The sequence below is a fragment of the Urocitellus parryii genome, chromosome 7 (genome assembly GCF_045843805.1).
Source record: "Urocitellus parryii isolate mUroPar1 chromosome 7, mUroPar1.hap1, whole genome shotgun sequence".
Taxonomy (NCBI): Eukaryota; Metazoa; Chordata; class Mammalia; order Rodentia; family Sciuridae; genus Urocitellus; species Urocitellus parryii.
In genome coordinates, this window is record NC_135537.1 from 15465128 (window position 1) to 15478043 (window position 12916).

Genomic DNA, 12916 nt, shown 5'->3' on the forward strand with positions numbered 1-12916 from the left:
TACTGGCAAAACACATACAAAAACATATTAAAAAGATAGTACATTATGGTCAAGTGGGGTTCATCCCAGGGATGAAAGGTTGATTCAAGATATGGAAATCAATATATGCCATTCACCACATCAATAGACTTAAAGACAAGAATCACATGATTAACTCAACAGATGCAAAAAAAAAAAAAAAAAGCATTTGACAAAATACAACATCTATTCGTGTTCAAAACACTAGAAAAACTAGGGATAGTAGAAACATACCTCAACATTGTAAAAGCTATATATGTTACCCAAGGCCAAAATCATTCTAAATGGAGAAAAACTGAAAGCATTCCTTTTAAAAACTGGAAAAAGACAGGTATACCCTCTTTTATTACTTCTATTCAACAGAGTCCTTAAAACTCCAGCCAGAACAATTAAGCAAAAGAAAGAAGTTAAAGGGATATGACGAGGAAAAGAGGAACTCAACTATCCTCCTACTTTTTTGCAGGGGATACCAGGGATTAAACTCAGGGGCACACAACCACTGAGCCACATCCTGCCCACCCCACCCCCGCTCTTTTTGTATTTTATTTAGAGATAGGGTCTCACTGAGTTGCTTAGCACCTCACTGTCGCTGAGGTTGGCTTTGAGTTGTTTAGCATTTCACTGTTGCTGAGGCTCCAATCCTCCTGCCTCAGCCTCCTAAACCGCTGGGATTATAGGCGTGCACCACTGCACTCACAGACACAATTCTATGTTTAAAAGACCCAAAAAAACTCCACCAGAAAACTTCTAGAACTCATGAACAAATTCGGCAAAGTAGGAGGACATAAAATTAACACCCATAAATCAATTGCATTCTTATATACCAATGATGAATCAGCTGACAGAGAAATTAGAAAAACTATCACATTCACAAAATTCTTGGAAACAAAATAAAATACTTGGGACTCAATCTAACAAAAGAGCTAAAAGACGTCAACAAATGAAAACTAAGAACAATCAAGAAAGAAAGAAACTGAAAAAGGCCTAAGAAGATGGAAAGATCTCCCAGATAGGCAGAATTAATATCATCAAAATTGCCATACTACCAAAAGTGCTATACAGATTTAATGCAATTCTTATCAAGTTTCCAATGATGTTCTTAAGAGAAACAGAAAAAGACAATTCCAAAAACCCAAGTGCGAATGTTCTCTCTGATATGTGGATGCTAACACACAATAAATGGGGTGGGGATAGAAGTTCATTGGATTAGACAAAGGGGAATAGAGGGAGGATGGGGATAGGAAAGACAGTACAATGAATCAGACATAACCTTCCTATGTTAATATATGAATACACATATACATGATAACTCCACATCATGTACAACCACAAGAATGAGATCCTAATTAGAATAAGGTATATTCCATGTGTGTATAATATGTCAAAATACACTCCACTGTCATGTATATCTAAAAAGACAAATTTTTTAAAAAACAAAGACTGCTGAAATCATCTAATGAAGATACAGCCTAGTGCTGCCTCCTAAGGTTAGGTCAGGTGGTGTCCCACTGTATGCTCAGAACCAGTGAATAATATATGATAGTGTTTCTCCTATAGCCATAGTGCATGGGCTTGGGAATCAAGGGACAAAAGCAGAACTAGTTTCATATCTCCTCCCCCTCATCACACCTAATGATCAACTTGCAATTTTTTCCCCATCACTGCGACTCTGGTTCTGCTGGTTTAACAGTCTCAGTACCTAAGCAAGAATGATTTCACCAGGGGCTCAACAATGCCTCCAATGATTTGGAAGCTTAAACTGCAGCCTAGCAATTCTGAGCTCCTCATGACACTGAACAGACAGAAAAAAGGGAGGTTATGAAATTGGTTGGGGTAATGAATCTTGATCATCAAGAGTAAGCAGGATTGCTGCCACAGAGTGAGAAACAAAAAGTATGTGTCTGGAACCTGGAACATCTCTTGGTTTTGCCACATCTAGTGGTTGGTAAAAGATAATGGAAGAGAGAAACAATTCCATATGGGCAGGATCACCAGGAACTCAGATCCCCCAGAACTGAAGGCCTTGGCGCCACACTCAGATAAAACCTACCATCAGCTGAGAGCTGGTTGAGGACAAGAATGTGGAGTGTGCAGTGGAGAAAGGAGTTCGAGACCAATAGCAAAAGCAAAGACTAAAGTGTCTACTCATGTTTGTTTCTTGTTTTGATACATACACATTTATGTTTTTAACTAATTTCTTTCTCACCTTTTCTCCTAATATTTTATCAAAATAAGTTGGTTGCTCATTAGTTACAGAGTACCACAGGGACCATTCACAAAGAAAATAAGCTCACCCAGATAGCCTGGACTTGGAGTCAGAAATTATAAATTCCATAATTGTTTTCTTCCCCCTTTCTGGCAGAGGGAGGGCATGTTTTTCACTTTTAATACAAAGAAAGAAAAGAAAACTGCAATACGTCAGGAGCGAGTATTTTGTTGCTGTTGCCACTGTTATTACAAATTCAAGTCTGGAAGAAATTGTGTATTTGTAGAGGTTAAGCAGTCAAGCTTGCCTGCCTAGAATTTTCTGAACATGTTTCCTAGGTTTGGGAAATTGCTCACCTTGGCAGTGATAAGAACTGGGTAAGGACCATAAACTCACTTTCTCAGCCCTCTTTGCAGCAACGACACAGATGCGTCACTGTGGCCTCTGTTCATGGGCCCTCAGTTCTTGAGAGTGACATGCCAGAGGTATAACATAGAAGGTGCTGGCATAAACCCTGAAACTAGATTATCTAGATGTTTAACCTTCAAATTCCTTTTGCTTCAAACTAGATGTGTGATCCTGGGCATGTTACTTAGCTTTTCAGAACATCAGTTTTTCCTTCTATAACTCTACTTAATTAAAAGGATATCATACTAAATAAATTAATGTGCATAAATAATTTAGAGTTCTGAAATCCAATACATTAGCTGTTAGATATGTGTGATCATTTAAATCTGAATCCATTAAGTAATATGAAAAATGAAGTTCCTCATTTGTATGGTCACAGTTCAAATGCTTGATAGCCCCACGTGGTAGTGCTGACCATTCTGGATGATGTGGCAAATGGACATCTCCAGCACTGTAGAAAGTTCTATGGGAAATGTTGACTGAGAGAATACTCCCTGGCACTCACTAAGCATGCAAATGATAACTACTGCTGTTGCTACCATGGTTCTATGGTCACATTTTTATTATCATAAGACAAGCTTGAGGTGCAAAATCTTGAGGTACACCAGCTCAAAATATGGTGGAGGAGATAGACAAATAAAAAGTAATTACAGGGGTGGGATTGTAGCTCAGTGTTAGAACGTTCACCTAGCATGTGTGAGGCACTGGGTTCGATTCTCAGCAGCACATAAAATAAATAAATAAAATAAAGGTATTATGTACAACTACAAAAAAATATTTTAAAAAAGTAATTACAATATGGTCTTATAAGAATTAGCAGCAGTTTCCCTGGCAGCAGTTGCATGGATAGGTCTGTTGAATCGCTAAGAACATGACTAACTTCTACCCTAGACTTCACCAACTATTTCCAGAGAGCTAGGGGCCACACACTGCTCTAGATTCTGGGGCTACAATAGAGACCAAGTGCTTGCTCTGGTGGAGTTTGCATTCTGGTTAAGTAAATTATAATAAGAAAATGCGGAATAATAAGAAAATATATAATTAGCCTGAGAATAAGTACCAGAGAACAGTTAAGGAGGATGGAAAGGGGTGAGCTCTTTCATGATGGACAGTCGAAGAAGGACTCCCTAAAAAGATGACCTCTGAACAGAGACCTGAAGAAAACAGCAAGGGGGCCCATGGAGCTGGAACCAGAGTGAAAACAGAGGAAAAGTGATAGATGAGGTCAGAATGTACATTGGGACAGATGATGGTGCCCTTTTTAGCCTTTATTCTTAAAGAGAAGAGAAGGTTTTAAGCAGAGGAGTGAGAAGATCTGACTTTCTTTTTAAAAAGATTCCTCTGCCTATTAAGATGAGAACAGATTTTAAGGGAGGAGAGGCAGAAATAGGAGACTAGTCAGGGGGCTGCTGTAGTCATCTAGGCAGAAGTGTCAATATCCTGAATTTGGCTGAGAGCAGAAGAAACAGCAAGAAGTGGTCAGATTCTAAACATAATATGGAGGCAGAAATAACAGGGTTAGCTGATGAACAGAATATGAGCTGTGAAACAATTAAGGAACTTAGAATGACTCTGGTTTGGGGCCTGTTAAATTGATAAGGAAGTCTAGAAAAACAGCTGGTTTGGGAGGGGCAAACAAATCAAGTTTGGTTTTAGAAGGCTACAGGCATAATATCTGTGGGAATGAAATGAAGTAGAACTGAAAAGAAGACAGCTCTACATCTGAGAGGGGGTTTTGGGGAAAGGTCTAGCTTACAGCTTCGGACGCTAAAAAATGCTTATGCACATAGTGTTGTAAGGAGGTAGAAGCAATCCACCTGGCAGGGACAGCAGATGATGTCAGGGGGGGACTGTTGAGAGGAGCTCAACTCAAACACCAAGGCTGAGCAGGAGTTGGCTATCTGAAAGTGCAAGAGCACTCCAAAGAGACAAAAGAATGGTAGGAAATGAGACTACATTTTTAAAACCACATAAAGAAGTTTGCAATTACCCCTAAGAAAAAATAGCTGAAGAAGGCAAAGCTGTGGAAAAGGCAGGCAAAATAATCAATTTTCAATGTAGAAAGATCACTTGGGTTACTAGCAGAAAGCATAATAGAAAAGAGCAAACTTACTCTGGGAGGGTGTGAAAATGGGGATGGAGGTAGAGGAATGAATTTGACACCCAATAAAATTTGGAAGTGGAATATGAGATATGAGGAGTCTTGGAAGACTAGCAAGGACCACCAGGTCTCTCTTGTGGGAAACCGAAGACATTGCCATTTCCTAAGTTACAGAATCCCAGGAGAACATTAAGAGGAAAATTTCAATATCAGATGCTGACTTAAGGAGCCTACAGCACATTTAAGTGGAGAATGTCAAATTCATCATTGACTTCATGTATGTGTTACTGGATGAGAATCTGGAATGGAAAAAAGGATTTGGGACTTGATGGCATAAAGACAGTAATTTAAGTTGAAAGTACACATGTTACCTTTCAGGAAGAGTGTGTACTGCAAGAGAAAAGAGAGACAAAGAACAAGTAGGAAAACAACGATTTAATGAGTAGAAGGATGAAGCAAGGCCCATCAAAGAGGGTATGGAGGAAAGACCAGAAGCCAAAAGGAAAAACAGATGTGTGCTGTCCTAAAAGGTAAGGGGAGGCAATCTAGGAAGAAGGAGTATTTATCAACAGCAGGAGGTCCAGGAGGAGAGCTCCTGAGCAGTATCCTCTGGATTTGTTACTAGGTTTGTAACCTGGGTGGTCACTAAACTGCTAGCCTAACCTCATCAGGGACCTACATACTCCACACTCGGAGGGTGAGAAGAAATGGCAGTGTGTGCACAGCACTTGGAACAACACATGGGGCACTCAAAACACTCCACCTGCTATTACCATGTATCAAATGTGTGCCAGACAAGCAAGATGCAGTGACAAAGAGAACAAGGTTGAAAGCATGGGACCACAGGAATTGAGGCTGTCAAAGGCCAAATGTTTGTGTACCCTCAAATGTATGCTGAGACCCTACTCCCCAAGATGACAGTCTCAAGAGGTGGGAACTTTGGGAGGTCCTGAGGACAGGAGGGAAGAGTGCATATGAATGGGACTTTGCACCCTTATAGAAAGAGCCCACAGAAACTGGTTTGCCCCTCTGTCTTGTGAGGACGTAGTCAGAAAAGAGTGGATCCCAATGAACACAGAACCTGCCAGCATCTTCACCTTAAACTTCTAGCCTCCAAAACTTGGGAAATCAGTATCTATAGCTTACAGTATTCTGTTATGGCACCCCAAATGAATTAAGTCAAACAGGCACTTTGAAAAAGAACAACTATGAGAAAAGAATCAGTCCTTTCCTTTTTCTTCACTCTCCTCCCAATGTTTCCTCCCTCTTTCCTTCTAAGTACAGCTTAAGATGCAGGAATCCCCAAGAACCTGTCACCGGGCCTCATTTAAGTTACTCCAGTTTTTCCACGAGAACTGCCACTCACCATGATCATCATGAGCTTATAATACAGACGTTATGACATTCTTAAGAAGAGACAGCTTAAATCCAGGAGTAAGCCATAAATAAATGAAACATGTTGCAAAGAAGTTAAATTTACAATTAGAGACTTCAAAAATTCTTGTAACAAGTTTTAAAATGATAAGTCAGGTAATGTTTATCAAATGAAATATTCTAACTATACGATCAAGGAGACCTTTGAACAACCAACCTGACTTTCAGCTTAGTTTCGACACAGAAAAGTCTCCAGATGGTATCCAACATACACTTCCCCGTCATCCAACATACACTTCCCCGTCGAGAGTTCAAGTTCCATCTACCTTTTCTTGCTCTTACTCCTCAGCCATAGAAGCATGTGGACCTGAAAACTACTTATATGAAATATTGTATTTCCCAAAATAAAATAAAAAAAACTAATGTAAGAAATATTGTATTTAGCAAAATAAAATAAAAAATACTTTGTTAAAAGGGAAATAAAAGAATTCCACTAACTTTATATATATTAGTCTGAACCATTCCCATCCCTTTGGTATAATTTTTTCCACAGCCCTGACATTTTAGGATGGCTGTTGCCATTCTTTTCCATGTTTCTTTCAATACACAAAGCTTGTGTCATATTCCCTTCCCTACCTGCTTATTCTATAATACATCAAATTCAAGTTCCCAGTAATCAGTCCTAACTATGGAGGACATCAACTTTCCTATGGACACTTAGATAAGCCTCTCCTTACCACATAACTCAGCACTGAAGCTTTCATGGTGATGAAAAGCCATTTTGCACTGGAATCTAAGCAACAAAACACTGAAAGTATAGTGAGAAAAACATCTTGGTCCAGACTTTGTGTGCAAATATGTGTGGAGGGGCAAGGAGTAGGAGCAGATGCTGTCTCTGCAGACAAAGAAGTGACCTGGGAGGAGAACAGAGCAGTGCTGAGTTTCATGACAGCTCTTTCTGGGCACTCTGGCTAAGGAAATCCAGCCTTCTACACTGAGACTGCTAGACAATATTCCAGCCACACAGTGGCTGAGAAGAAGGCTGTTATCGTCCATGCTCCATGTCTTTCCTGGGTCCTCCAAGCATATAATCTCCATTTCTAGTAGAACTAACTCACCATTTCTAGTAGAAATTAAAAGGGAAATCTTAATTGTTTTCCTCTTTCTGTTCTTGATAAGGATCCATCAGAAAATCTATATGGAATGACTATAGTAATTGAAAAGATAGGCAAAATGTCTATTTGGGGGATATAATATTTTTTCTTTCAACCCATAAATTAACTTTTAAAGTGCCATATGGTTTCTAATAAATAGTTCAGTCTTATTTCAAATCCCTTTCTTTACACTATACCACATCTCTACATCACAGAAAGGAGGACAACCCAAGGATATGAGGCTGGATCTTTCCCCTCAGCTTTCACATCTTACCAACACAATAAAGACTATGGAATTATCTAGCAGTTTATTAAAGCTCCTTATCCTTTACCTACTCTATTTATTTCAGTATAGCAATCTATCAAATTCTCTATTACTGCTTCCTCCTTAAAGAATATTGTGTCCTATTACTTGAAATTACTTCCCACCAGCAGATCTGTCTACCTTTTGGCTTCTAATTCTCCTCCTAGAATTTGAAAATTAACCTAATCAAAAAGTTCCGATATAATGAGAAAATTTAAGTGTAGGTGCTTCACTGTCTATAGAGCACTTTTTAGGATAATGTCAAAATGAGAGAAATTAAATAACATTTCTGAACCAAATACCTAACAGCTGCTGAGCTGAGACTACAGGGTGGCCTCACCAGGCTTAGAAACAGATTATACTACAGTTTTAGGTCCCTATTCTGAAAATCTGAAATTCAAAGTGCTTCAAAGTCCAAAAGGTTTTGAGAGTTTACATTTGCCACAAGTAGAAAATTCTATACCTGACATACAATGAGTCACAATCAAAATGCAGGCATACTAAAAATATTTTATAAGGTTACCTCCAGGCCATGTGTATAAGGTACATGTGAAACATAAATGAATGCTGTGTCTAGACTTGGGTCCCCATCCCTGATATATTTCACTGTGATTATACAAATATTACAAACTCCAAAATATTTCAAAATCTAAAACAATTTTGGTACCAATTATTCTAGATAAAGGATACACAACCTGTATATCATAATGCACTATAAAATAATTTCATTAAACTACTACATTTCCAGATTTGGTGGCTACCCAGTGAACTGGGCTCTACTGGCTGTAACCCATTTTCGATGATTTCTCTGTACATTTTACTTCAGAAGTACTCAAGGAAGCAAGTCAATAAAAATGCCATCTTACATTAGAACAATATTTTAAAAAATTTAAACCACCTTTTAAGTCCTGTTTCCAATTTATTTTGAAGAGTAAAAGAAGCAATTCATATTTTCTAAATGCCTACTAGATGAAGCCTCACTTCTTTTGAAGCATGAAGTATTTTGTCTACATTACCTCATTCAACCCTTGCAACTGTCCTATAAAGTATTATTATCCTCTTTTTGCAGATAAGGAAACTGAAGGTTTATAAGAACAGGTCACTAATTCCACAGTTACTGCACAATTTTTTCTGCTTTTCACATGTTCCATATAAATATCACACACGAACCACATCACTGTCTTCTTTTAGGGAAAAACTTCTTTTACTGTTTCTAAACTTGATCATAAACAAGTCAGTAGGCTAGCCTGGCAAGAAGAAAATAATTATTTATGGGTTGGGAGTGTGGTTCAGTGAGAAAATGCTTGGGTTCAATCCGCAGCACCAGAAGAAAAAAAAATTTCAACCTGAGTTATGTAAATGCAACTTAGTACACTGCCCAGCTTGTAGTAAACACTAGAGAAACATTAGCTATACTTACTTTTATTGTGGAAAGGACTGGATATCTTAATAAATATAAAGAATCTCATTAAAACTAAAAAAAAAACTTATTTCATTTTAATCCCTAAAATCCCTTCATATTCACCCACTGCCAACTTTAGAGTCTACCACAAAACTTTAGAAGGGTCAAAGATATGGGATCTTCTAAAGTTTTTCTTCTTTTTAAAATAAAAGTTAATGATAATGGTATTATTTTCCTCTAGCAGTTCTTTAATACTAACAGAATTCCACACCTTGACAGGTGTGGGGAGTCACATTTTGTTTAAATAGAATTTCTCACACCTTTACTTTGGGAAATATATAATAAGATAAGATATGATGCTCAGAGTCAATAATAACTACCTTTCCTTTGTAAGATTACTGTGCTCATTAAAAAAGGAACCAGAAAGGGTTTCTGATTTCTTTGCTGGGCAAAGATGATTGGTTTTAGACTCTTGGTCACATGGTGAAAGGACTGAAATATTAACTGGTATTTACAAATCTGACTTAAGCAAACCCTTGGCAAATATTAAATAAGCAGGGAAAGCACAGGAGAAGTGAATTCACTCTCTTACCTTGACCTTGACTAAGTACTCTAAAACACTTTAAATGAACACCAAACTGATACTCATACTACAAATGGGCTTTATTTCAAGTTTACAGAAATTGGATCACAATAACTCCTTATAGTTAAATATTTCTTTTCCTTTTTTTTAATGGGCCAGTCCAGAAACTTAGCCACTGAATGTTCATGTCTGTAGAAAATTGCATTCCATGATTCAATTCAGAAATTCAAACACTGAGAATGTATCTTTTCTCTTTCCAGCTCCAAGAGCGAACAGGAACTCTTTTCCGACCCTCTTTGAAAGAACCAGAAAGTCTCTTTCACTCTATTTTTGTGACCATTCACATCAAATACAAGATGCCAGATAAGTGAACAATTAGTAAGCAATAACCACCTTTCACTTTTCCTTTTTTTTTTTTTAAGTCAAAACAGATTCCAGCTATAATTGCTCAAGGAGTCATGTAGGACAAATATTATTATTACTTCATTTTAGAAATGAGGAAGATGAAGTACAGAAGTTCTGTGACTTGTCCAAGGTTACAGTCTGGCAGAACTAGGATTAATTTAAAGCCATATATTATTTCCCAGCCCAACATTTATCAATCAAATACCAACTGCCTAGAAAAGACTTTACATTTAGATTATATCTGGCTTTGTGAGTTTTCATTAATTTCATTCTCTATTGGTGCCTGATGAGTTAGTCGCTAAAACTATCAGATCAGAAATTATACTGTTTTAATTAAATCATTGTTTCCTCCTTGTTATATATAGATGTTAAACTTTTAAGTGTTTCATAATGAAGTGACTCCATGACTAAGCAAGCCTGATCTACATTAGTCACTTGTTGAACTGTTCCCTGAGATTCACACGAAACTCTTAGAGGGTGGGGGAGTACAGGAATAAGGCTTTACAAAAAAGATGACTAAAATAAGGACAAAAAGTGAATGTGAATCTTGCACATTTTTTCTTTTCAGTTTAAACTGAGTTAGGAAAATAAATGTGAGCCATTTGTTCCAAGTCCAAGTGATTTAGAAGAAAATAGTTCACTAACATAAATCAGCAATGTGGTAGACATTTCTGTGGCAAGAGGAAGAAGTTAAAAGTTAACAGGACAGAACAGTAAGGCCTTGCCTTTATACAGCACTTTTACCTCTGCAGTACTTTCCACATACATTATCTCATTTTGTAATCAAGATATCACTCTAAGATGGGTAGGGGCAGACATTACTAAGCTGATTTGGCAAACAAGCATAAAGAGTCTACGAAATTTGCTGAAAGTCACACAGCTATGCAGTGGACAGGTCTAGAAGAAAACTCAAAAGTTAAATTGAACATTAACACCAAACAACTTACTACTGTAACAGGATCATATAAGACCATATATTACAAAGGCAAAGCACTTTTATTCCATATTCTGGTTGAGTAATTCCATTAGTGTTATAAAAAATGTGGTATCACATATTCTAATTTCACCTACATTATTTATAGGTGCCTTAAGCAGTATCTTGAGAATTTGTTCTAAGAAAATACTGAGCAGATGATATTTTTGATGAGTCTTTTAAAACTTGGTTTAACTACACCTTACATGTCATATTAAATTTCTGATTTTGCAAGAGGAACATTCTATGAGCGCATCCAGGATTTCATCCACTAATGTGTTCCCATTTAGTGTTTTATGGGACACTTGGGCTTCTGTTTCAAGTCAGAGGCTAAAATAAACTTCAGTTGACAGAGGATAACCTAATGAGTTTAGGGCTTGCTTCTCCATACCAACAGCATTCCAAGAAACACACAGTGCTGAGGCAACTGGGAGGCAGGCATGGAAGATGTGAGGCCCTGCAGGTGCCAGCCACAGGGAGGTAAAAGCAAGCAGGTCAGAATGTCTGAAAATCTGGTGCAATCATATTCAACTATTTCTGGTTACTGCTTTCAATGTTAAGTAATGCTGACTTAACCTTTCCAAATATCACTTTCTATTAGAAGATAAGTATATGATTATTTTAAGATAAAATGAAGGACAAAAGATAAACAAATTAAAAACTATTTTACTCCTGAAAGAAATGAAATTTAAAAAGCTCCAGTAGTTAAGGAATCAGGATGGGATAGAACAAAAGAATGAAAGTGCGGCTGTTGCCAGCAGCTTCGTACTGTGAAAGTCACAGACAGAGGCAGCCTCTCGATTTTCCCAATGACAGCTCACTGGGCATTATTAGCTCCACTTCAGAAGAAAAAGGCTTTTCCTTACCAGGACCACTGCCAATGTACAAGGGGACTCAGAAAAATAAAACCCATTCATGTGCTCTCCATTTATATGCTTCCTTCTCTTGACTGACATGGATATGACACCTTAGGAGAATAAATCCAACATGTTTTTCTCTCATAATATTTTTCAAATCTGTTATTAATAAAGTAAACAAAAAATATTTAAAGATGTAAGCAGGATAGTTCAAAATGTAATTATGAAATTTTAAAATTACATTTTCACAAAGTTTTCACTTAAAATATGTAAGAAAACAAAGAATTATTTCTGAATCAGCACTTACGAGTTTTTAGTTGTCTGGTTCTCAAACCAGTATATGGTAAAGGGCACAATCTCTTTTTCATTGTTATAGACATAAAAAAGAATTATCATCAAGGAACTTCAAATTCAACTGGCCCGATGCCACACCACTCACTGGCTTCTGCACCAACTTGGGCTCCTGATTCCTCCAGTCTGAGGACTAGACACTGACTAGAGAACCAAGTTCCACTCCATTCCATCCCTCTACCTGCAATTAGCAGAGAAATCCCTTTCAAGGAAAGGGACCTTTCCTTAACTGGGGAAGGAACACGCCCTGGACTCTCCCAGTGGGTCCTATAGCCAACTCTACTCTCCAATGTGAACCCAGAGAATCCCTCTGTGATACTATTTGAAGGTCAAGGTACATGTTCTCCTCTACAGAACTTCCCAAACAACCTTACAAATTAGCATGACAGACTGTTCCAGGTGCTTTCATGAGATCACTTTTCATCCCCTCAGAGTTCTGTCATCCTTACATTCAGAAGAAACTCAGGTTCAGAGTTAAAGTGCACAAGAGCCAGGAACTGAGCAACAACTCTTTGTCCTTACTCTGAATTTCTGAGGTGTGTTTTAGTTGTTTCTATCTATTTCACTGTTAAAATTAAAACAATGGGCTGTTTTGTACATGTATGTCAAGAGGCTTTTGTATTCCTACTGGAGGAAGGATACTATTGGCACTAACTGAAAAATTTATGAGATTTATAACCAACTGCTTTCAACTTCACACTGTGAAAATGCATTAATCTTAGAGTGAACCTTAATGTCTGATGATTCATTCCCCAACTCAATCTATTCACCCACCTCCCT

General features: G+C 37.6%; 1 protein-coding gene and 1 long non-coding RNA gene across 6 annotated transcripts in view; one reads left to right on the top strand and one right to left on the bottom strand.

Moving 5' to 3' along the window:
- The window catches only part of Nsmce2 (NSE2 SUMO ligase component of SMC5/6 complex), a 223133-nt gene that overhangs the window by 155249 nt on the left and 54968 nt on the right, over positions 1-12916 (bottom strand). The gene's annotated exons all lie outside the window — the stretch shown is intronic.
- LOC144256294 (uncharacterized) overlaps positions 1-12916 on the top strand; it is a 77195-nt gene that overhangs the window by 46315 nt on the left and 17964 nt on the right. The window contains exon 4 of the long non-coding RNA XR_013344068.1: positions 9811-9928. This is a non-coding gene — a long non-coding RNA (uncharacterized LOC144256294). The remainder of the gene's footprint in view (positions 1-9810; positions 9929-12916) is intronic.